This window comes from Plectropomus leopardus, chromosome 18 (assembly GCF_008729295.1).
Source record: "Plectropomus leopardus isolate mb chromosome 18, YSFRI_Pleo_2.0, whole genome shotgun sequence".
NCBI lineage: Eukaryota > Metazoa > Chordata > Actinopteri > Perciformes > Serranidae > Plectropomus > Plectropomus leopardus.
In genome coordinates, this window is record NC_056480.1 from 27,363,010 (window position 1) to 27,389,813 (window position 26,804).

At 41.0% G+C, this 26,804-nt stretch overlaps 1 protein-coding gene across 2 annotated transcripts in view; it reads left to right on the plus strand.

Moving 5' to 3' along the window:
- The window catches only part of e2f3 (E2F transcription factor 3), a 102,811-nt gene that overhangs the window by 60,612 nt on the left and 15,395 nt on the right, over positions 1 to 26,804 (plus strand). For both annotated transcript variants that reach the window (XR_006106770.1, XR_006106769.1), the window contains one exon: positions 21,591 to 21,732. The gene's annotated coding sequence lies outside the window, so the exon portion shown is untranslated. The remainder of the gene's footprint in view (positions 1 to 21,590; positions 21,733 to 26,804) is intronic.

Here is a 26,804-nt window from a genome sequence, read left to right on the forward strand (position 1 = left end):
CACACACAGTGTGAGAGTCGAGCCATTTCTCTGTCATGTGAGCAGCACTCACAAACACGTGAGCCTCCCACTGCTCACCCTGAGTGGAGCCCTTCACTGCAGCATAGAGCGGGTGAATTTCAATATCTTTAATAAAATGAGGACACTTACCATTGCAGACACAACAAAATTTAACAGACTAATTTAGAACACTGAACACAGATTATTGTACTGATAACTCTGAGTTTTTTTAAACTTTACAGACTATAGAGTGTCACAAAGTTGTCAAGCAGTCGGAGGCACACCAAGCTCTCTCTCATTTAACACTGAGGCTCCGTGGCGCACGGTGTCTCTCTCTCACCTGACACTGTCTCTCCCCACCTGACAGTGAAACCACGAAGCGCACAGTCTATTTTTATCCTGAAGCTCTGGGGCACAAGGTGTCTCTTGCCATCCACCCCGCTTCCACCAGCCTAAGTATTTGGAACAGCACTCCAAATTACGTAAGTTACAATAACTGATGGTGTTTTGCTGGGGCGTTGGGGAGGGATATCTAGGCCTTGGTTAGATAGAGGACAGTTTACCATAGTTCATCTACACATGCTACCCACATTGTTTTGATACAAAGGTGGTTGAAAATCAGAGATTTATACCTTTAAGTAAAATCAACTTGTCAGATTTTACAGTATATAAAGGCCGATACCTCACCTCCCCTCACTCAGCCAATGCATTTCTTTTTGCATTTCTCCTCACTATTGAGTATTCTTGAAATTATTGTCAAACATATTTCTTTTTAATAAAGTGCAGCTGCATGTGAAGGAAGTGCTTTGTCCTTGCAGGGATGAAGTTGGTGAATAATCAGCCTGATGTTCCTTGCTGGCTTGAACTTTGTTGGCTCGACAAAGCCTTTCTGTGGCCCTGAGAGTTAAATAGATATAATTTGTAATTCCTTGGCATGAAAACACTGTTAGTGCTGCCGAGGTAGATATTGTCTGCTCCGCCGATGTCCTCGTGTTAAATGCTGTGTGTATGTGTGTGTGTTGTTATATTTGGAAGGCTCTTATCTGCTCTGTCTCTTATACCCACTGTATTCTTGGTGCGTTTAATCAACACTTGGCCCTGCTTGCACCGGAGCAGCCGCTTTAAAAGCACACTTCACCATTCTCTCTCCCACTAAAGCGGTTTTTAAAGCTCAGACTTCCTCACCCCTTTTTACAGTAGATAAAAGTGCTTTTATCCTATCTGAGGTATCTGGCTCTTTTAGTGCGGAATAATGTCCCGGCCCATGTGAATCAGAGCAGGGGTCTGTAGGTCCGCCTGCAGATGCATAACAAAGCTCAAAAATAGCTGGGCTCATTGCCATTCCAGACAGATAGGAGTAAGCCCAGGGCAGTGCTGAGTGGGGAGAGACAGAACCGGCATGGGGACATAGCCAAGGTCGGCTCAGGATACACACTCATCAAGAGGTCGATGATCCAGCTCAGGTGACCTCGCATTGACCCCGAGAGTTTTATAGCCGGGAGGGGAAAACTGCTCTGTGTTTTGTGTTATGAATTGTGCCTGCTCTTAGTGTCTTTGTTTATTTATGTCTTTTTTCTGTGTTTTCTCAGCCAGGATAAACTTGGCCTAAGACACAGCTGGATGTTAGCTGATGAGCTATTATTAATTTTACCCTCATGCGCAAGTTCATTGTGTCACTGCAATATTTTGACTGTAACAACATTGAATAAGACATGGAGACATGGCGGAAAGCAAATGGGATGCAACCACGGCAGAGAACTTACACTTTGTACATCATGCAGATCCACAATGAGAATGACTGGATGAGTCTCACATCTGCAAGTTAGAAAATGGGATGAAAATAGGCCAATTGTAAAATTGGCTGAAAGATTTAAAGAAGTATTTCATTGCTGGGGAGATGGCCTTTAAAAATAGGCCATATGCTAATACTTTTAACGCTGGTGCTACATGACTAGAGAAACTTAGCATAAACGATGCTTTGCTCAAGAGGTAGAATACTACAACTACCAGAATGCACTGCGCCACACAAGACCATTAAATGCTCCTGCTAGGGAGTGATGTAATGCCTCCCGGTCCATTTGAAACAATGGTGACCGGCCAACAAGAAACAACATCTTACTATAGTAACAATAGTATATAACAGTAAGCTAAAACTATTGAGGTGAGAAATGGGCAACACAGTGACAGAATCTTTATATATATACATATATATATGTGTGTGTTCTGTTACTGTGTTTCTGTTACTGTTTTATATACATATATATATATATATATATATATATATATATATATATATATATATATATATATTTTATAACAAAATAACAATGTGTCATTTTTTACCATCACTTGTTGACACTGTTTTCATGCTTTCCGCCATTTATACTGCTCTGAAACATCACACGAACATCACAACTTTGCAAATCGGGTATCAACAAAGTTTCTCAATTTCCCACTCGTAATTATGACTTAGGAGAGCCGTTCGTGTGCTCGCAAGTTGTAAATTCAGTAAATATGATATTTCCAAAGAGCACAAGAAAGCAGCATAAGTGATGTAGGTGTAAGCGATGTAGGCAGAGACAAAATCTTAGCAGAGGTGTTCAGTCTGGACACACAATAGACAGTTGTGAATGCCGATGTGTCTCGGCAGTCCACTTGTGTTCAGATCTTAGAAACACATTTTAATACCAGGCGTAAACAAGATCACAGATATTGTCTTTCTAAGTATAAAATTATGTAGTATTATTGGTTGGGTCTTCAAGTAACTGTAGTAATTTTTGTGAAGAAAAACTGCACAAAAACTGATATTACTACAAGTATATTAGACATTAGGCTAAAATACTGATAATGTGGACTAAATGCTATAAGACATCTCTAACAATGTAACTAAAAGTTTTGATATCTGACTGAAAAACTCCACTGATACTGTTAACAGGTCTACACTTTAGCTGCCTTGGCTAACATTAGCTTCTCAGATTGACAGGACAAGCTGCTCTATAGCCTTGAACTCTGGAGGTCATAACACACAGATGCAGTATTAAGCTAACTTAAGATTAAAATAATAATATAATAATGTGCTTAAAAGTTTAACTGGAAGGCTCTGATGAGGCTATTTAATATCCCCCAGATCAACCAGCTGTCTACCATTTAGCTTTAGCCATTTCCTGCGAACAGGTGAGCTGCTAATTACTAGTCTTGAAATGATGTGGGGTCAAACAAAGACTTGACATTGTTCTTTTTGAACAGTCACAGTGCACTCTATTGTTTCATACATCCAAAACTGTTTCTTTCTTCAAGTGTAAATGGAATAGATGTTAGGTGGGTTTTTCATCAAGTTGAAAGGAAATGTTGAAAACAAAAAAGTCAAATGTAGAAAAAGAAAAAAAAACCAAAACAATTGTGCTTGGTGTATCGATATAAGTTTGACAAAAATGTGAAAAAGTAAAATGAAGACAGACTTAGAAAATTAATCATGATATGTGACAAAAGGATTTTTCTAAAAAATCAAGATACATGTTGCAATATGTTTAGCTTTTTGTCTTTTTTTTTTGCAATGAATTTGCTGGAGTCAGTGAAAATTGCAAAAGCTTTTAACATTTTTGTATATGACTAATAATTGAAGGCAGCTTGTTGCAGTGTGAATGTTCTGGGTTTGTCATTACACTACACAGCATAACCTTTAGCCGTACATATTTAATTTGATTCTTTTAGCATGTGCAGTAGATGTGGATGCAACAGTCTCTGTCATGGTGATTTGTCTTTTGTCCATGCGTTTCAAGTCACACTCAAGTGCACATATTAGGCTGGCACGGCAGGTGCCGTCTGGACTTCCGCCAGCATATAACGACGACGCAACCGGTATTGTCCGGCAGTGTTCTCACATGTGAAAGGTGGCTTTTGGCGTCATGATTGTATGCCGAAAGAACTGTCAAAGCAGCAGTATTTGACAAGTTCTAAAATGTAGATAGCATATTGGGACAGATATTAAAATCGAAAGTTAAAGGCTCCAGTGTATACTTACACTGTGCTTGGATCTGTCTCACCTAATGCCGTCCAGCAGCATTTCATGCAGATGCGAAACGTGTCTTTTGGCATTGTGATTTTACAACATAAACTATATCAAAGCAACAGTATTTTACAAATTCGGAATGAGAACGGGCTGGGATATCATACGAACTGTTCTGTAAGGATATAATGGTTTGCAAAGTAAGAGGCTGGTTACATTTGCTCGCCTGTGTGGAGGATATATGTATATATAGTCAATCATTCTCTCTGTGTGTTTCAGGGTAAAAATAGTCATCAGTTGATGACTTTTGTTTGTGTTCTATTACAACATCAGGCAACTGCATTTCCCAGTCTTTAGCAGTAATTTTTGTTGTTAAGTGTGAAATGTTCACACATTACAACCAGAAATAAGTAGGTGGGGTTTGTGACATTATGCAGGGTGCTGCAGTGATTGATGAAATTCACAGGAAATGTCAAATATGCGAAGAAGTTGCAGCGACTGGACAAAATTACAAGGTTGTGCAGATTTGGGATTGGTTGAACGTGTATAAATTGTTGCATTCACAACATCTTGGAAAGTTATAATACATTTTCATCCCAACTTGTCACATACTGTCGCTTTTCAATGGACTTTCAGTCTGCATATTACTTTTCTGGTATCCTTCTGCCTCTGCTCTTCATGTTCAAGGATGCCGCTATTGTGATGTCAACAAATGCATGTGGTGGGATGACGTGGCCCATGGTTATGTTTAGGCAACACAAGCACTTGGAAACAAACACCAGAACACCAACAAATACACATGTATCGTTAAGATACTGTAGTTAAGATTAGGAGAAAGATGCACATGGTAAGGTGTAGAAAAAGAACATCACATTCAGATGGGAAGGGGACACCAGACTCCTGTGTGAATGTCCAGGGTTTGCTGGACCCATCAGCCAGTTCTCCTGCCCGCCCTATACATGCCCTTGTGCTCTTTGCTGAAAAATAGACACCTCGTGTTTGACCGCCTCTTCGCAAATACTTTTCTCCTCAAGAATGTTCAGCCTTATGCTTTAGATTTTCTCACTGCAAAGCATTTTTAACATCACAGCAAGTTGTCGCACCACACCAGTCTCCATTTTGTGTACATCTGCTTTCCCAAGAGATCACATGAGGTACATTCATGCTCCCTCTGGCACAGTAATCTTATTCATTTCCTGTTGTGGGTGATGAACCGTTGTTTTCAAATCTTGTAGTGTGTGCATGTTTGAGATTAGAGAGAAGAACATCTGTGAAGGTTCCACATATATGTGCTTGATTGGATTATAAAATTCCTGTAGTCTGAGCCCGGCTTTAACATCACCTCATTTCCAACTCTTTACTTTTCATATTTTCTGTATTTAACAAAGCCGGATGGTGACAATGTACCTCGCTGTGAATCTGTTGGTTAAAACAGATGAGAATCATGTTGAGCTGAAGTTCAAAAACAGAAGAAGGGCTGGCACATTACTCAGTAACTTGAATAACGTATAATGTGACTCCCTTGGAGTGTGCTCTCTGTAATGTCAGTGCCGCATCAGAATGCTAATTACAGATGTACACATGTTGACATCTCGCTGTGTCTCCAGATAAGATATCCCCATGGTAATTTACCTGGCAGCAGAAGCAGCAGTACTGTACATTCAGAGTGATCCTTTGATTTAATTTGCAGCCAGATTGATTGAACATAGCCTCAGGTCTGCGCCTGTTCCCTGCATAAACACATCCAGTCTATGTTATGTTTAATTCAGAGTCCCTCCACTGGAAGAGAACCAAACTGATCAGGACTTGTTTACACTCTCCGGCCCCAGCAAACCCTGGCCTACTTTTAACTACTTCAGTGCACTTTAAACGGAGTTAAGTGCATGTTTGCATGTGTGTGTGTGTGTGTGTGTGTATGTGAGACTGACTGCATGTATGCGCAACAACAAATTAGCTTTGCATGTATAATGCAGGACTCCTCGGCCATGGATCCATATATCATCAGACATGGGGGAGTGAGATATCTTTAGCTGCATGCTCCTGGAGACCTGGCTGAACTGCCTGCTTCTGTGTGTTTGTGCTGGCTGCTCTTAAAGAAATGTACACGAATTTGTACATATACCACCTAAGCATGAGCCAGCAATCACATGACCAATGCACTGACAAGAGCAAACAAGGAAGAGGTCCCGAGTGTTCTTGTCAGGAGGCAGGTTGAGGTGGTGGGTTAGTCACAAAAACTTGGACTTTCCCTTAGGCCTTCTCTACAGAGACATGTGTTCTTTGAGTCATTTTAAGGTATGTCCTCACCCAGCAGGTTCTCATTTCAAAGTCGTCTAATACTGCCGCTTTGTCAGTGATTTCAGCATTAGTCACCATGAGCCTGCAACATGGTTGGACATAATCTTTTGCAGTGTTTCCGCTTTGCGGTGGACTTCTGTGTCTACATATTATGCTCAAGTTGTCCTTTTGCGTCTGCTATTGATGCTCTGGGATGAAGTCAACAAAAGCGCATGGTGGGATTACGCTGCATGTGGTCATGTTTAGGAAACGCAAACACGCGGCAACTGAAGCCAGGACGTCAACAAACACATGCTTGCACGGATGGTTAGGAGTATTGAAATGAGGCAAACGGTAAGGTGTAGAAGAAAAGCATTATATTAAATGGGAAGTGAACTCCTGAGTCCTGCAGTGTATACTTACACTGTGATTGGATCTGTCTCACCTGATGCCGTCCAGCAGCATTTCATGCAGATGCGAAAAGTGTCTTTTGGCATTGTTATCTTACAACATAAACTATATCAAAGCAACAGTATTTTACAAGTTCGGAATGAGAACGGGCTGGGATATCATACGAACTGTTCTGTAAGGATATAATGGTTTGCGAAGTAAGAGGCTGGTTACATTTGCTCGCTTGTGTGAAGGATATATATAGTCTTGCTGTATGAGCTCTTTTGGCTCGCAGATCTCCATCACTCAGAGAGACTTAGAACTCAGGGCAGATAAGAAGCAGCCGTGCACTTGATGGCTTATAAAATAGGCTGATAACAAGCCTGTACTCATTCAAGACGTTAATGCTTTAACAGAGCGAGACTTAATCAGCCCATGCCTTTATGAAATTATGGCAAGGCTGGTGTATGTTAAAAGTACGATTATATAACTAAACGCACATGTATGCCGAAGTGAAATCAGTCGCCCATCTGTCTCTTCCACCGTCTCCCTCTATCAGTCAAGCAGCAACTTAACACACATATACACAGCCATTTAACCACAGATTTAATGTGCAGACTTCTGGACACCATCTCTCTGGAGGTGTGTTTGTCTGTGTCTGTGTGCGTGTGTGGGTGTGTTAGTGTGTCGCTGACAGCCCTCTGTACCAGCAGCCCCTGTAGCAGAGCAGATACCAGCCAAAGATTAGGATGTAATTACACGCCACTTTCTGCTCCATCTCTCTGCCCAGGAGAGGAAGAGAAAGAGAGAGAGATGGAAGGAAGAGGAGGGGGAAATAAGGTGGAGATAAGGCTTGTGTATCAGACTGTGTGTGTGTGTGTGTGTGTGTGTGTGTGTGTGTGTGTGTGTTGGGTGTGTGAACATCCTAATAGTGCACTCCTCCCCACCCCAATTTTGCACACACAAAAAAACCTCCCAATCCAAAAAAACCCCCTTTCACCCTCCTTACCTCTCTCCAAAAATGTTTTGACTCAAGATTTACCCCACTGTGCTTCCATTGGCCGTCTGTCGCCATGGTAACGTAATGAACACCAATACATCCCGCACATGCAGAGGAGGCGCGCCACACTTGTGCCCTAAGCGTCAGACATTAGGATAATCCCCTCTCTCATTTAAATGTAAAGTCAGCAAAAGAAAAAGTGGCTCTGGCAAAAGTGTTATATATGTTTGAGTGTGTGTGTGTGTGTATGTGTGTGTTTGGGGGGGGGGGGGGATGCTATTTGGCTCCTTGAACATGTGTCCCATGTGCATACTAGGAAGCTAATTCACAGAAAAAAAACTTCAAATTTCACATTTTCCTTCTCCACCCTTAATATTCACCTTCTTTCTCCTTGCTTTACTGGTTTTCCCCCCGTTTTCCTGCGGTGACATTTTTAGGTCACCCCTCAGTCACTTTCATCATCTTTACCGCCGCATGTTGTACGCACAGCTGCGGCGGGTATAGGTGCGAGGTGAAAGCTGTGGGAGTGGGATGCAGGAGGAATGCCTTTGGGGAGCATCAGGGAAACGATGATCTCCCGGCATTCTTGTACGCTCCCGCTGGATCTCTTTTGAAGACAGGAACGGCAGTGTTAGAGGAGACAGCTGTCACAAACACACTGACACCTATAGTTCAGTGCAGCACCTATACGTGTTTATAAAACACACATCCATATCCTAATCATGCTTTTGCCCCTGATTCTGGATCTGCCAGTTTTTTTTTTTATTTGATAGAAAAAAGGGGGAATGACTCCCACATTGGGAGTAACATAGATATGTGCGAGTTTTAATCCCACTTCTGACAGAGACAGAGACAGAGACAGAGAGAGAGAGGGCTAGGGAGAAAAGGGGGGAGTTCCACATTTCTGCAGGATCAAAAGCTTTCAGGGGATTTTGGAGCTTGGAGCTGGTGTCTGTGCTTGTGTTTTGTGTGTGTGTGTGTGTGTGTGTGTGTGTGTGTGTGTGTGTGTGTGTGTGTGTGTGTGTGTGCATACGTGCGAGCGTGTGTGTGTGTTTGCGTTGGGGGGGGGGGGGGTCCAGGGGGCTTTGACACAGATGTGAATATAGAAAAACAAAAACAGCACACACACACACACCCATCCCATGTGAACACACCACATTCGCTCCACATAATCATGGACAGATAGCAACACAACACATTTTCTGGTAAGAAGCCCTCCCCCTTCCAATCACCACCCTCCACACATACTTGAGACACACACACACACACACACACACACACACACACACACAGAGTTATGAGTGTGAAATCATAACACGTTTGTATAAAAAAAATTTATACAAACATAGTGTTATGATTTCACACTCATAACTCTGTACCTGTGTGTTAATATCACAGCTGGATCAGCTGAAAAATTGCACTAAAACAAATTGATTATACTGGCCCCAAACACATACACTTTTAAAAAAAATCTTTTAAAAAAGTATTATCAAGAACCCAACGGTTTTAGCTACAATGTGTAAATTATGGATGTAGCCAATGTGACATCAGCATTTCAGCTGTCGCCATCTTGCATTTTTGGAGCCAGAATTGACCATATTTAGAAAAGAGGGTGAACTTGTGGAGGAGTGAAGAGCAGATTTGACACATAAACTGTGGCAGCGCCCCTAATCATGCTAAGCTTTAAATCTTAATGGTAAACAGTTGTTTATATAAAATAAAATATAAAATATATATAAAAAATCACCCACAGTTGTCAAGAGGGAGCTATGAGAAGTTATAGAGACTAAAACTGTTTTTTTACCAGGTTGTAAATATGTTTATTTCTGCTGAAAAGTTTGGGCATTTTAACATGGGGTTTCTTTATATATATATATATATATATATATATATATATATATATACCACGTTTCTCTTGCACTTTGACAATTTCTGTTTTCTTTAGCATGAATCCATCATCATCAATCTAATAAAGCCTGAAGTCAGTAGGTTTTTTGAAAGTCTTTTTGATGCCTGAAGTAAGGTATGTGATCAACACAAGTTTAAGAGACTTTTAACATTTTGTTCTACGACATAAAATATCTCAGTAAGTACCCCACTCATGGACCTTGAAGCTTTTATGTGTCTTAAAAGAGGCGTTTGCGGGCAAGTGGCTAATGAGACTACAGGTCATCATCATGCTGAGCCGTACCGAACACAGCTTTACAGCCTTGTTGTGGTGGTGATGCAAAATCATACAACTGTGGTTAAAAAAGCTTAAAAAAAAAGCTTAAAAAATCATAAAAGTGGTTTCAATTGTGAAGATTATCTTACTGAACAAAACATGTAAGTGTAATAAACGTTTGTGTGCCACAGAGGTCATATTCTACAATAATCCAAAATCCAGTGGAAAAATCCCATAGACTTTTTGACGAGGGAACCAGGGTGAAGCTAAATTCCGCATGGGCTTACAGTAAAACGCCATCCTGGGGGGCACTCTATTATTTTCATTTTCATTTTTCATTATTTTCAACATGTCAGTTAGAAGTCATGTAAATGTATGTTACTGCTAACCGTAAGCTAGCAAATTTGTTGAACTAAGTAGCATTAACCGTCAATTTAAGGGGGACCTACACTCATTTTGAAAATTCATACCTTGTAATCATGTGGTCTAAAACTATTCATAAACATGAACAACTCTCTGACAAATCCCAAAATTAGAGAGCTAAAGCTCAAATTTATGATGTCATAAAGTAAAAAGCCTGTAGCTGTTTCATGGACAATGAATGATAAAAAATGTCACAGCTGTCACTGAGAGAACCTAAGGGAACTTTCTGAGTGTGTGGGTACATTTTCTGTTTTGGAAATGAGAGCACTACAACAGAATAAAGCTCATGTTGGTATCAAATAGAAAACAAACATTCTGGTGGGTCGACAAAATCAGGCTCCCATTCATTGTCTGTGGAGCAGCTCCAGACTTTACACCCGATGACGTCACAAGTTTGACACTTACTTCTCTGGTTTTCTTCTCATGCTTCTCCAGGCCATTGAAATAACATATTGAAATTCTTAATTATAGTGGTTTCCCCCCTTAAAGTTTGTTTAAATAAACTGGGTGTGTCACCAAGCCTTATTTGGTAAGTATGGAAACATAGAAACATATCCTTGATTATATCCTCTCTCAGTTTTGAAAAAGAAATTAAAAAGAAGCTTGACTAAAGTTATTGTTGGCATACATACAGTTTAAGCAGCATAGCTGGATGCTATGTGGGTTACCCCTTATTTTACCAATGTTACGTGTCCAGTGTTACTCTTTCATTTAAAAAAAAAAAACTAAAAATAAATTTAAAAAAACATTAATGCTAGCTAACATTAGCCATTCCGCTAAACTAAAGGTGGTGTTCCGTATGTGTAACAAGACAGTACTTAAACTCAGTATACTATGGAACTATGGAACCACTTGTTTGAAGAGAAAAGTGTACACACACACACACACACACACACACACACACATGTTCAGACATCAATCACTTAAACACACAAACACACAGGCCTTCTTTACCCCAACCAGTTTGTCAGCATGTTAAAATCATGAGTGGATTACCAAAGAGTTTCTAAATCATACTGAAATCATGGCTGGATTAATTCCATGTGACATCAGCTCGTCTGCGGCTCCTAAGCCATATTTAGTTGACGATCAAATAGCTTAACCTGGCCAGTTAATCCCATCCTAATATTCCTCTAATCTGTCCCCAATCCAAACTATAAGAGAATCAGCATTGGCCGTTTGTTGTTTGTGTTTGAGGTCTGTTCAGACTTTGCACACAAATAAAGTTTCAGTCAGGACACCTGTTTGTGTTTTAGAATGTGTGTGTGTGTGTGTGTGTGTGTGTGTGTGTGTGTGTTCCTGTAAATATTCTCCATGTTCAGGCATCATGACTCAAATTCGGCCAGATGCAGGGCTGTATCACTCATACACACTCACACACTCTTCCCAATGCGACCTGATTGCAGCCACATACCTAAACAGAGGATTAGTGAGTTATCATCACCAAGTCCCTGGAGTTTTGATGTTAGCGAGGTGATGTTTCCTGGTAAGGTTCTTATGCTTTACAATAGGCAGAGCATGTCTAAATATTATTCATTCTGCTGCTGAAGTGCACTTTACTTGATGAAAAAAGTGTGTAAAACCTCCTGCTGGACTTGTTTGTTTGGAGCACATCTAATGCCTTAATCAGATCAACATTTTCCACTAAGAATAGAAAGGCAGTGAGGGAGGGGGTCTGCAGCGAGGATGATGATGGATGATAAGGTTTTGGCTTTAGGGGGACACCAGTTAAGACAGAGGGGAAGGGTTTTGAGGAGAGAGTGATGGAGTGGTGGGTGGAGATGATGGAAGGGGGCAGCAGAGCTTTAGAATTCAGGGGAAATGATTGGTGGGTGGATGGGTGGGGGTGGAAGCCAGTCTTGGACCAATGTATCAGTCTGCTAGTGTTGGTCTTTTATTAAAACTAATTTATCAGCATGACAGTGACTTGATGGATTTGGTGCAGTTTGATTGATCTCAAATTTATTGTGAAATTGATCAGTGCCACAGTCAGTTTTTTTGTCTGTGGGAAGCACTTAGACTGAATTCTATTGACACTTTTTAAGCAGAAATGTGGGTGAATTATGTTTTTTTTATTAGTTTTACTCTTTGGCAACCAATTTGGAAGTCCCGAGGCTGAATCTACCCTTACAATCCAAACAGAAGAAGTGGGTAGGTGGCCCAAATAAATTAGCAGCAATAAGAAGAAAAAATAAGTTTTTGGTTGTTTTGTTTGTTTTATTTGTTTTTTGCTGATATTTGATTTGTGCACAAATGCAGGCACAAGTGGGCCAAAAGAGAGCAAAAAGCTTTTGAACAGGAACACTACAACACTTTCTGACCCCTGTTTCTTTGGAATACCCACATTTTATGTTCACTGGAAAAGTTATTGGTTGCTAAAATCTTTTCTCCTGTTCACACTAGCCTTGAAACAGTAACTTTATTGAGCAACTTCGCCATGAAAGATCTAAAATCTTCAGCAATCTCTTGATGGCACCCTAGAAATGACACTCAAGCTTGAAACCTTTTACAAATTGAGAAGCCCAAGTCCAAACCTTTCGTATTCTTTAACTCTTGGGGCCACATTTAGGTACAAAGCTAGCACATCTGTCTCTTTTCATCTCCCAGCTTTCGTCTCTCCACTCTGACAACACATTTACAGTACCTGTGTGGACTTTCTGCCTTTGGGTTTGCCGAGTTCAAATTGAAAGCTCAGGGGTATTGTTACAGAATTTTAGGCACTGAGAGTCTCAGTGTGAATATCAGTCTTCCAAAACCCAATCTGGTAAAAATTCTGGCAGATGGTACCGAAGTGGGGGAAGGGTTTTTAGGTGAAGTGGAAAATGACCAAGAGCATAAGAAGGGGTGATGGTGTGTGACCAATGGAGCTGCTACAAGTTTAAAATGAGGTGAGGAACTCAAGAGACCATCCCTCTCAAAGTCAGCTTGCAGGCCCAGATGCAGTCTTCAGCATGATTAACAACCTGCCAAGTTACTTCCTATAGAAACCGCTACTAAAAGTTGTTAACTACATTGTGTTGCCAACACTTTTGGACTTGTTACTCATTTGAAATGATACATTACTGGAGGGGGGTCACAGCATGATTTCCAGCAGCCACAAGATGATTTATTGAACGTGGAAAAATATATCCCTGATGTGCAAAATTGTTCTGTTTTTAATCACGGTAATAACAGAGTTTTAGTTGTCAAGTAATGAGTATTTGCCGCCTCTAGGCTCCTTCCTATAATTAAAAAAGTAAAATTGCCTGTCAGGGGAAAATAAAACTTGACATTTGCTTTTGAAGTTTACCGTTTGGTATCTAAACACCTGCAACAGTGCATGTTTGGAGCTAAAGTAGGCGGTGATTTATTTTGAGGGGATTGAGAACTGAAAGCTTGAAAATCATGGTGGAAGTGCAGTGTCAAGAGGCATACATGTGTACACACTTCCAAGACAGAATGTGGTAGAAAATCAGACATAATGATTGTTGTCACCTGCATTTGTACTCAAGCATTTCTAATCTTTTTTTTCAATGGTAAATGATTAATCCCCTTGAAAAGTGAGCAAATTTTTCAATTTTTCAAAAACATGGGAAGAAGGCAACATGTAACCCCAAAATTAGCAAGAACTTAGTAAAGAAAATACAAGAAAATTACCTGAAAAATAACTACAATAAAAATGTCAAGAACAATAGCAAAGAAAAAGTGCCTAAAATACTTCTGTAACATAGTTTTTAGATTATGATAATTATTACTAACGTTTTCTAGACATTCATCCGCAGCTTTTGGGAGGTATTGTTGACTACAGCTTAAAAAGTAACAAATCTATCATAATAATTTGATAGTTTTACAAAATATATGACAACCTGAAAGATAAAAATTTATAATAACAATAATGTTAATCAGAGTTCCTGCAGCTTATCCCTTTGAAATCTGAACAAATACGTGAGGAGAATGATTAAACAAGCAAAGAAATGGCCACAGAATTAGCAAGATATTAATAATAGAAATTTCAAAACAAAATAAGCTAATAAATAGCAAAAATGTAAAAGGGGGAAAAAAGGAAATGAACTTGGAAAAAAAAAGCTTAAAAAAGATTTTTACTGAGGTACATAATTTTGCAGGCACAGGGAGAACATGCAGACTCTGCACAGAAGGGCCCCCGCCCACAGACCGAACCCCATTCCAACCCGGAAACGAACTGGGGAGCCTCTGGCTGTGAGGCAACAGTCCTAACCACAAGGCCAACGTGCCAATCATCATAATTTGACAGTTTTGAAAAATATGCAATAACCTTAATGATAAAAATATATATTAAAGAAAAATGTTAACTAGAGTTCCTACAGTTTATCTCTTTGAAGCCTTTGCAAAAACATAGCAACAGGGAAATGAGCAAATAAATTACCTCAAAATTAGCAAGAAATGTATAATTAGAAGTTAAAAAAAAAAAGAAAAAGCTGTAAAATAGCAAAAGTAAAAAAAATAAAAGGAGGAGGGGGTGGCGTGTCAGCTGAAAAAAATCACTTAAAAATAGTTATTATTGTATAACATAATTTTAAATGAACAGTTGATATAATTATAAATATAGTTTTTTGGATGTTCCTCCTTAGCTTTTTTTTATAGAGTTCTCTACATTTCTTGGCAAGTTGCTTTTTGCATTTTCCCTAAGTTTTTGACAGAACTCAAATTAATTGGCTCAGGGTCCAAATGTTGAATACATGTGAAAGGCCTTTGAACTCAGCACAAGAAACGTGATGTCGATCCAGGATTCAAAGTATTAAATAAACCTTTCTATTTGTGACATTTTGTCATCTGAGAAAAAGCAATCAGACATTTTGAAATAAAATGAAGTATTGAACACCACTTTGCAGTTTCTTCTGTCAGTATCCTGTATGATTAAATGGTCAACCCCTCCGATCGATATCCCATGAAGCGTCCCATTAAGGTTTTATTTTAGGGCGCGGTGTGATTGCAGCATCAGGGGGGCGAGAGCCATGACAGAATGGTCACGGGGGGTACTTGGTCGGAGGAGGGGTGGAGGTACCCCATCAGCACCATCTGTGACAGATCCCATGACCCCATTCACCATCCGCCGCCTAATCAGAAAGACCCTGATCCAGAGTCAGTGGGCTGTGTCCCACTTCATAACATGTCATAATGATAAGTCGCTGGGAAATGATCGGGATGCTCATTTCAAGTTAATGAAATGGTGTGATTTTGTTGACTCTCAGGAGGATCGCTTCACAAAAGCAATGCAATCAAAGTGAAATTTTGTAATTAAAGTCTAACCGTCCTAATATATCACTATAATTACATTCACGGCCCTTTTCTCATTACGAAAGCTTTACTTTATTCCTTTTCTAGCTAGCCTCAATACCACCATCTCTTCAAATCCCTTGCATTTCTCAAAGCCCTGCTTCTCCTATATGGGTACACTCAGGCTAATACAAATTGCAGCCACATACTGTAGAGCATGTTTTGGACTGAGATGTATAGGATTGAGTCATATAAGACTGGGGATTTTCTCAATCCCTGTTTTTGTAGAGAACCGTATATGGCAGTAATGTAGGCTAACACTTAGGAAACATGATGGATAATTCGGCCATGCAGATAGCTGTAGATTGAGCCGAGCCCCTGAGGGTTAGAGGATGTTCGGGAACAACAAGGTTCTCATCAGCGGTAATGTGATGACCGGGCCGGGATTAGAATAAAAGGTTTGATTGCATCATGCGGTCAAAACCAATTGACTCCAAATCTACACTCATATATTTTATGTGTGTGAGTGTGTGTGTATCTGCATATGATTCCGCCCCTAGTGATGCAGGAGCATATGTTAAAGAGATCACTCAGTGACATTTTCTATTGACCCCCTTCTCTCCTGTGCATGCACACACACTTGGTCAATATCACTCTGCGTATGACTCAGGGAAATTGTGTGGGAGTGATTTATTTAGGTGTGACAGATGCGTCCACAATGTACCGATCTGTCCTGCCTGATAAGATTAGTCACATTGGACACCTCTCTTAATTCCGCATGTGTGTGATTTGAGTGGAGGGCAGCGCGCGTGTGTATGTGTGTGTTTGTGGGCAGTGAAATAATCCCAGCGAGCAGCTGTGCTTCAGCCTATAGAGCATCTGGTCAGGTCGGCAGTGGGCTTATATAACATGCTGTTGACCTCAAATTACTGACAGTCGATAATGATGATTAGGGCTGATATAATGATGGTTACGGCATGAGGAGTGCTTTCTGGTCTGTTGTGATGGTCATTGTATCATTGCTTCATTGCTACAATGACCCCTTAGGATGCTTTGTGAAAGCAACCTTCCTGTGCTTCCTAGAAATCTTTGCTGTTACCAGGTCTCTCATTTTTCGACTTTTGCAGCTGTAATCAGTTCAAGGTAATTCAGGAGTTAACAAAAGTATTAATTCAAAATGTTGGCTGTTTTCTAGTAATTGCAAATCACAGGCAGATGTCTGTATGGTGTGTTACATAAAGAAGTATCAGTGTGTAGGCCAAGTGCAATACATCTTTATGGTCATCCAAAAAAAACAGAGTATTAGGCCTATGTCTAGGGCTGGGTATTGTTGAAAAAATTACCATACAAGTACTACTAGCAGTACCCTTAATATGATACTGATACTGTAGTACTACATTTAATACACATAATGTGAAAAAAAGTTAATGTTTTGGTGGCATCTGGGTAAGCTAAAGGGCCGTCCACACCAAGAATGATAACTATAAAAAATGTTTTAAAATCGTTCAACTCAAGCATATGCCTGAATCCACACTACAACTGTAACGACAAACATAGTAACAACTATTACAACAATGAAAGTGGCGACCAAAAGTTTGGATCACTCCTAGAGCGATTTCATGAATGACAGAAATACTAACAGCCAATCAGAATGACAATGTCATCTTCTTAATTGGAGCTTTTCTCTGTCATTTAGGATTTAGGAACAGCCTTTAACATGGTATAATCACTCTGTCAGGGCTATTAACAATTTTTCCAATTCCTGTAGTCTTTGAGGAATTCGGTGGACCCATATCCTTCTAGTTTTCTGTTTCTCCTCAGCCTCCTCGCAGCGTACAGCAGTAGCAGCTTATCAACATCCATTTTCATGGCGTGTGTAGCGTGTGCTCTGCGCCGCTGTACGTGATGAACGTTATCGTTCATCAGTGTGGATGCTCACATTCTTATGGTTATAGTGCTTGGTGTGGATGGTCCTTAAACTGCCGACTTTGTCAATACACCACGTTGGACTTCACCTCACCACAGAGTGTATGGGTTGTAGCTGCTGCTGTTGGAGTGTGAGCTCTGTGCTGGGGAGGATTGTGAGAGTCCACCTGTCACTTATACCCCTTTCCCACCAAAATTAACGTGTGCATGCAGATTTTTCAAACATAGGTAAACCTCCTAAATATATGTGATAGACAGTGAACACACTGCTGCAGCAGCTTTTGTTTGTGGATGGGTTATTTTGTTGGTGTGTCCGTCACGGACAGGCAGGAGAACAGGTAATCAGTAGACAGCAGCAGGAACAGAGGTCTTTGAAAACTTTTAAGGGGTTGTTTGTCTCTGTTTCAAACTCGGTGCAGACTAACTTGGAATAATGTTTTGTTGTTGTTGTTGTTTTATGCGTAGGTGGAGACAAATGGTAATTAGGGTCAGCTTGTCATTTCATCCCCTGTGTTAATAAGCTGAAACTAGCGCGTTCACTCATGTTGTGTTCTCATCAGTGTCGATCGGAGCCGGAGTTCGTTCTGTGTTAGCCATAGGGCAAAATGTGAAAATATTCCAGTAGGCTAATGCTCTATTTTACTCTTTGTGCTTAATAACCAGGTTAACGAGAATGTCTTTCCTCAGATGCAGACCCTTATAACAGCATTACCAAAATAAATTGACAAAAATACGCCTGTAAATTGGCTAATTGTTTGAATTATTCAGATCTCCTCTTCACTGATAAATGACTTAAACTAGCTAGACAGCCTATTGACCATCAGTCTGATATCAAATATTCTTAGCAATAAGATTCTGGCAAAAAAACGACAAAAAAACGCTGTTTATGGTCTTATTTGTAGATGCAAGACCCATCGATGTTGACGAAGCAGGTTTTGTTAATGTGTAACACATGTCCTCCTAATTGTGCGTCCTCCGCAGGAAAAACTGCTGTCCAAATTACATTTTCTCAAGTCTCTTGGGACTTGATAGCAAAGTATTTCTTCAGTCTATTTTTCTGAAAGAAAATTGACTGAGAAACAAAAAGTACGAGCGTAATGTTAAAATTACAAGACTAACTTTAAATCAAACTTCTGACTGAGCTCCAAATTCTCCATGCAGCACCCGGTTTCCAAAAAATAACTGCAGTGTTCTGTAATTTAAAACAGCAGGATATTTTTAAGGGCCCCCATCCTGTTGCTTCTAGTGGAGCAACCCACAATGCATTGCTAACTACAGCACCAAACCATTTTACAGAAATACAGCATTTTACTGTTTTTTTGTTGGTTGTAAATTAACAGCAATTGCTTACAATATGGTTTTAGTAGCAGTTGAATGTTAATCATTTTAAATTGACATCCAATTAAAATAACAAGTGGCATAATCAGTGAAACAAAGAGGAATAACTACTTTTATTAACTGTTTTCCATTTGGATGATTTTGTAATTTCCTAAATGTTCTTTATTGTAATTAAAAATAAAATAACTCATATGTCTAATTTATATTTGTATCACTTAGTGGGTGTTTGGATTTTACACTATTGTTCCTACTTTGGTTAAAGCAACTGACACACTAGAAAAGTACTAATGGGCTCATTTGACCCCATAGTAGACAATGTTTGATCACACTGAATTTCTTATGTCTGTTCAATAATATATGCATTGAAAGCAGCACAGGGAGCATGTGTACCATTATCTCACACTGGAAACCTAGTGTCTTTGAAGTGTTGTGTTTAGTGTGTGTGTGCTCACAAACATGGCTGTACCCTTATGTAGTATACGTTCTGTACAAGGTAATTGGATTACTGAATTCCTCAAAAGCAACCGCTGAGACCCCCCCACCCTGGAGTACTCTTTTATGCCTCCTCAGCAACCTCACTGCTCCCTGCTTCGTCTGTTGCTCTCATTTTAAATTTCCCCGAGACATTCACAATAGAGACCTTGTCGATTTGCAAGAAACCTCCAGAAGCGCTGACAAGTAGTTGTAGCAGCGCCGAGGACTCTAATTCTAGTTCTCTGACCCATTTCTTCAGAAAAAAAGCTGAGAATCTCCTCCCATCATGTCCTGACGTCTTACCAACTCTACACTCAGTCTGAGCATATCAGCATGGACTGACCTACAGCAGGGATACTCAACTTACTCTAGGGGGCCACTTTTGCAAAATGACAGGAAGCCAGGGGCCAGTCGCAGCAGCCCCATACATGATCCTAGGATTTTAAGACATTTCTAGGATTTAAGGAAATTCTTAGAATTTTAGGATGTTTCTAGGATTTTAAGACATTTCTGGGATTTTAGTAGGTTTCCAGGATTTCACGATATTTCTTGGATTTTGGAACATTTCTCGGACTTTGGATATTTCTAGGATTTAGGAGGAGAATGTTGCTAGGATTTTTTGACAATGCTCTGATTTTAGGACATTTCTAGAATTTTAGGAATTTGTAGGATTTTAGAACATTACTAGAATTTTAGAATGTTTCTTAGATTTTAGGATATTTTAGGTTTTTAGGAAGGTAGTAGGATTTTAGAACGTTTATAGGATTTTAAGACATTCGTTTCTAGGATTTTAGGACGTTATGGGGCTCAGCTAGGACCTCTGTCGGGTGCTGTGGGGGATCTTCCACTGATAAAAATAAAATAAAATAAAGTAAAAGCTCTATTTTAATGCTGTTTTATTCCCAAAAACAATCCCCAGTGTGAGACATGTTATTTCAATGGTGAAACAGAAAATAATTTGGGTGGCCACCCAGCACCCAATCAGGGGTCAGATTCAGCCCACGGGCCATAAGTTGAGAATCACTGACCTACAGTATGTAGAGAGCATGGAAATGTGTGTTTCATTTGTCGTTTGGCGCGCGTGTCAAGGTCAACCCTTGTTTCATACAACCTCTTCACATTCCTACTTCCATCTAATTTATCTCAAAGAAAAAGAGGCCAGAATGTACTATATGCGAAAACTTGTGTGTGCGCTTCATACTCGATCTGGGGGCAAAGTAATACCCATGGATAAATCCAGCTGAAATAGGAGGGGAATGATTTAATAAGGGGAGAGTAATAGAGGGAGGGAGAGAGGGAGGGATGGGATGGATGAATGTTTTGATCAGAGCAATAAAGAAAGATCCCTCTCTCTGCCCCCTTTCTTTGCCCAAGGCTCTCTATATGTATGAATGTGTGCAAGTGTGTGTGTCTTGCCCGGGCACCTCTGCTCTAACAATGCACTGGGATGAGAATGAAGGGAGACAGCCAGGGGAATAGTGTAGAAAACAGAGAGACAGCTCCGGTGGACTCCATTCAATCAGCGCAGCTCTGGACCCAGCTCATCTGCTCCCTAACAATGGAGAGGTCACTATGAATTAGAGGCACAGAGAGATTTGGGAGATGGAAGTGAGCGAGACAAACTCACACATACGTAGACAACATAGATACACACAGTCACTCTCTCACTTATTTTATCCATCCTTCCATCTAGCCCCCTTATTTCCCTCTTTCTCTTTCCATCTCTATCGGCCTGTCTTGGCTCTAAGCAGATCCACCAACAGGCTAAGCATTGTGCAACGCCCCAGAGACCGAGTGTGACATTTAGTGCGCTTGGTTCCATTTCCCGTGTCATTAGCGGCTGTCTATTCTACTGTGGTTCTACGACAATAGCCGCTGTCTCACTCCAAACAGGCCTGCTGCTGTTGATGCTTATTGAGAAAAGGCTGGGTCTTTTTGTATGGAGCCCGTTTTCCCAGTGAGAAGTATCGACTGGGCATCTAATTCAGAGCAAAGCAGTAGTAACTGAGCGATTGTGGGAGGTTTGGAGCTATATACTGTTGAGTCTTGATTATATTACATTTTGTTTCCAAATTTATGCAAGGCTAATTTTAAGGGAAACTTAAAGTGGTGTCAAGACACATGTTTTGTATCAAGATGAACTACTTTTCCTTTACCCAGGTCCAGAAAGCATCAAATTTAGTCCTTGGATTGGCACATCCCCGCTACTGTACCTAGACTAGTTCCTCTACATGAATGCATCAAACAAAATGTGTCAAGTCAAATGACACAGCACTATGTGTCACTTTGCTCTATGCCAGGTGTGTGATGCTTGAAGAGAAATCTGATATTGCTTTTTGTTCAACATTTCCCACCAGCATTTCCCATAAGCCCAAGACCATTGTGGGTTAAACGTCATGACTCATCAGAGTCATGACGAGGGGAGTCCATAGCCACGTTGATGGATCGGGCGCAAAGAGGACCAAATGTTGTGGGACCACTGCAAAGGACCAACCTCTGGTAAGCAAATTAGGTGGTTTTTCCTGGTTTGTTCGTTGTAACACAAGATTGGCTGTCCCAGTTTGCTTGTTGGCTCTTTTGCTAAAAATTAAGTTGCTTATGTTAGCAGCAGATCCACATGCAGCAGGTTATTTTGACCAGAACACCCTGGCAAGGCAGCAATCTAACTCTTTTTAAAAGGATTAACCCATTTAATCAAGTGAATCACTTAATTCAAATTGGCCTTATTTTTTTGAAGGATTTTATTATTATTTTGCTTTCTTAGAGTGAAGCTAAGCAATGTACTGCTGTGACTTTGTGCATTATATTTCCCTGATTTTCTCAATGGCAAAATTAAGCCATTATATCACTTTCTGCAAAGCCAGACTCCATGGAGAAAAACAGTGATCCTGGAATGTAAAAGCAGACGCAGAACAATAACTAAAACGTAATATTTAGACGTTGAAGTCCACTGCAAAGCTGCAATATTTGATGATTTGGAATGAGAACATGCTGGACGGAAAGGTAAAGCAGTGAACATACTCTCAATATAGTGTACACTTACACTGATATTGGTTATTTTTTAGGTGTGCATTTTTTTAGCAAGCTGAAATATGTTATGTAGCTGGACCCCACCACAGCAGTACATTGCTTAGCTTCCATGTCGCACTCCAGTCTACTTCTCCAAACTGGGTGTATACCGACTGACATCTATTGTTTGTATAACACAAACTATGGATAAGTTGCCCATGCAACCCCACTTAAAAAATCCCTTTAAGAGACATAGTATCTTTGTCCGAAAATGGACAGCTGGCATGATTCTTTTCAGCAGAATGTTCTTAAGCAGTTTCACATGCCTAAAGGGGTCTTAACAATGTTATAAGGTTATGCAGCAGGGGTCTCTGCTGCAGCATTAGCACTTATACAAGTCTATAGGGGAGCTGTAAAACAAACCTAACACAACCCCGGAGTTACTTTGTGCTCCATAATTTATGTTTGTTCCTGACAAAAACTAGTATATGCTGATATGACTATAGCCATATCTTAGCATGCAAGCTCAAAATAAGCCCTGCGTTTGTAAGAACACAGTGTACAGAGTTGCTATGGTCTTATCTGATTTATAGGCTTTTATATTACTAATTGGGGTCAGGGCAGGAGCAGTAAAAGAGGATGGCGGAAAGAGAGAGCACGGATGGAGGTCAGTTTGTTCTCTGCCTTGTTTACCATCTCTCACTGTCTCCAGCCAGCACTGCTAAATGTACACACAGGCAGCCAGCGACTGTGTGTTTATGCGAGCGTGTGCACGCGTACGCACAAGCCTGTTAAGCCGTTAAACACATTGTATATATTTATCCTAGGGGATGAATTCGGGGCATCCAACTGATGAGTCTTGGATTTAGCCTGATCAGTCTGGCTCCGGGCGGGAGGGGAGGGAGGGAGCAATAGAGGGAGGCAGGGGATGAGTCACTGTTATTCAGCCGGTGGCTTGTGGTTAAATGGATATATAAGCATGCAGCCTAACCCTGTTGACACGATGTGGGTTTAATCTGCACAAGTGAACCGGTGCACGCGTGAGAACCAGAGAGAGAGAGTTAATCAAGTAAAATGCAGCCTCATCAGCGCACACGGGGGAAAAGAACGAAAGACAGCCGGGATGAAAACAAGCATATCCCCACAGATAAACCTTCCCACCGGCACGGCTGTGGAGAGGACAGTTTGCAAAATGAAGCTTTGTGTTCGCACTAAAGGGCTCATATTCACAGATGCAGAGGTTATTAGTTGGTCTTAATGTGGAAAGGAGGAGGAAGTGGACTCGCTTGATTCTTTCTAATTCAATCTCCCTTTCTTTAACATTAAAGGATCCTGTGTGTTAGAACACCACATGGCCTTAAACAAACTCCCTGACCTCCGCAGCCCCCTGCGTCTCTGTCATCCCTCATTTTTCTGCTCCTCTCTTCATTCCTCCTCCTCTCCCTTCTTTGCCTCTGGTAGGATTTAGACCGTGTGCTGTGTGCAGTCAAATAGTGCTGAAAGAATTGCTGCATTCATCAGTCAATTAATTTAATGAATCGATTGATCCATTTCTGTCATTTATCAAACAAAATGTGGAAATATAATCTGGTTGCACTTTTTCAAGTGTCATAATGGGTTGATTTTCTCGATTATATGAAAATTTTAATTGAATATCTTTAAGTATAAGACAAAACACGCCATTTGACAATGTGATCGTCCAATGATATGAGGCCGTTCTCATTCCAAAGTTGTCAAATACAGCTGCTTTTGCAGTGATGTCGGTGTAAGATCCCAGCACCAAAAGCCACCTTACGCGTTTGTATGATATGGAGCTGGACGTCATCAGTGGAGAACGGGGCTGGAAAGAACCATTCGCAGTGTTATTATACGGGCAGCGGCTAGTCAACCAGTGTAGCATTAATACCTTATTAGCTTTGTTGTGGTACACCTTAGTGCTAGTACTACTGGCAAATTGAAGAGTAAAAAAATGTACCTATAGTCTGACATGTAAACTGAATAAAACTATTCTCGGCAGTTATCATCCGTGTAAGCGGCCCTTGAGTTGACTTGAAAACACTGCATAACCTGAATCAGAGACTGGTTTTGTCCTCATATCCTGTTCTGTCTCTCCTGAATCAGATGCTTCAACTCCCCACCTCTACTCTCTCCCTCGCTCCCCCTTGAGCTGTCCGATGCTGTTTGTTTGTGTTTGCCTCTCCGGGAAGTTCGAACAAAACGCTGGCATGCCTCTCTTTCCTCCCCCTCTTTCCCCTCGCTCATCCCAGCTGTTTCCTTTATCCTCCCTCTCTCCGCCTCAGCAGGATTCCTCCGCCCCCTTCCATCCCCATCCATCAGTCCAAATCTCTAACCTGCGTTCCTCAGCAGGGGACGGGGTCGGCACGGAGCTCCGACAGTTCTCCGCCCTGCCAGAACATCCATCCCACAATGCCCCTCATTTCCCTCCCAGCATGCTCTGCACTCCCCAACCCTGGCACCCTAGCACTCTGCTGGTTTCTGATTGGACAGCGGCCGCTGCATCAGAAAGGAGCAAAACAGGAAAAAACATTTCCCTTCTACAAACAGTCTGGAGTTTAGCTACCAACTCACTGGCAGTTGAGCCATGCATAAAACAAGTATGTTTGTCCTTTTGAAGTTTTTATGGCAGCCAAGTCACCGGGGGTTATGTGACCAGCTGTTAAAGGGCATGCAAAACTGTTTACATCTGTGAGTGTGCGTGTGTGCACGAGTGTGTGTGTGTGTGTGTGTGTGTGTGTGTGTGAATTCCAGGGTGTTGGCACAGCAGTGCCACCAACCTCAGAGACAGGAAAGCTAAACCCTTCCCGCTTGGCACTTTGTCACTGCAGAGTCAGACAGAACAAGGCCAGGCACGCTGTATATGTCTGTGTGTGTGTGTGTGTGTGTGTGTGTGTGTATGTGTCAGCATGAGGTAGTGTGCGAGCTGCAAGTACTGTGAGAATTGTGAGAAATTGCTAATCATTTTCATAAATGCACATCAGGAGGGCATTACACAGGCTCATGGTTGTTGACAAAGCGTTTGGTTCTAATCATATTCTTCTCGCCGCTAATTCAGATGGTAATCATACCTGGCCGCATTAATAAACAAGTTCAGTCCATCATTAGCAGACTCTGCAGGTAGCGTGAGGTGAGCAGCGCCTGGATGACTGCTCAGAATGAGAATAAGCGGCTGGCATTAATGTATTCAGGGAAGTAATTATGTAAACAGAGCTATTGCCTGGACATGAGCAGCAGAGATTACAGCAGGAGCGGGCTTGAGGATGATTCACGCTGCAGCGACCAGCAGACTGCTCTGTCTGTTACCTTAGGTGACCTGGTGGGAATACACACTTATATATACACACACACAGAAATGTGTGTATGCACTAGGTACACAAACTCTCTGAGGAATGTGCAGGAACATACACTAAATAATGACTGCGCTGTACATAAACACACCCAAGGTCTGCACTGAAAAGCCATAAACGCACAACACATATAGGTATGCACACACACTTTTGCAGCTTTATCAGCAGCACACGTACTTTATACTCATAAAGCGTGCATATAAGGACAATCAGTGTCCACTGGGGTGTGTAGGGATACACAAGTAACCCAAGGTAGGATGAGCAAATGGGCAAATCAGGTAACTGCTGCTGGGCCCAGGATCACTGAGGTACTAGATCACCTCAGGCAGTTCCTGAATTATTATCTTACGTTGTCTTGTAGAGGGGCCTTGTCAAATCCTAGTTATAGGATCTTTGTTATTTTTCCATCAGAGATACTTAAGTCTAGAATGAATATTCTATAGTAGCCAGTGAAGCAGGAAGATTGGGTGAGAGGGCCATGCTTCTCTTTTAGGGAGCTCTTTGAGACGGTGTATGTACACATCTACAGTATCAACTAAGAGAAGTATCAGGTTATAAGTTGCCCATTCTCATTTTGCCACTTTTGCAATAACTTTGGTGTTGGATCCTGATGCCAAAATCTACCTTTTGTGTCTGCTGAGAACATGGCCAGACCGAACTGGACAGCCAGCGTCACTTGAGAATGCGGTTGAATGGCCTGTTGCATGATACACCACTGAACAGCGTCAGGTTGAAATATGAAATTTTGTGGGTAATGACGTCATATAAGGGGCGCGATGGTGCTCTTTTTTTTTTGTCATTTATGAAACAAAAATCGAAAATATTAGCTGGTTGCACTTTTTCAAATGTTAGAATGTGTTGATTTTCTCAATTTTATGCCATTTTAAGTGAATATCTTAAAGTTTAGGACAAAACATGCCATTGTTAATGTAAGCTTCCGATGATGTGAGGCATTCTCATTCCAGAGTTGTCAGATACTGCCCCTTTGTTAGTGCTTTCAGTCTAATATCCCGACACCAAAAGCCACCTTTCGCGTCCATCTTCTGGATGTCGTCAGCTAAGAATGTGGCCTGAAAGAACCATTCGGGACGTTATTATACACCACTAGGCAACATGATATGTGGACAGTTGGCATCTGTTAAGAAAGCAGCTGGATGGAACCTGTCACATCCGCATGATACACTGCTGTATCGCGTC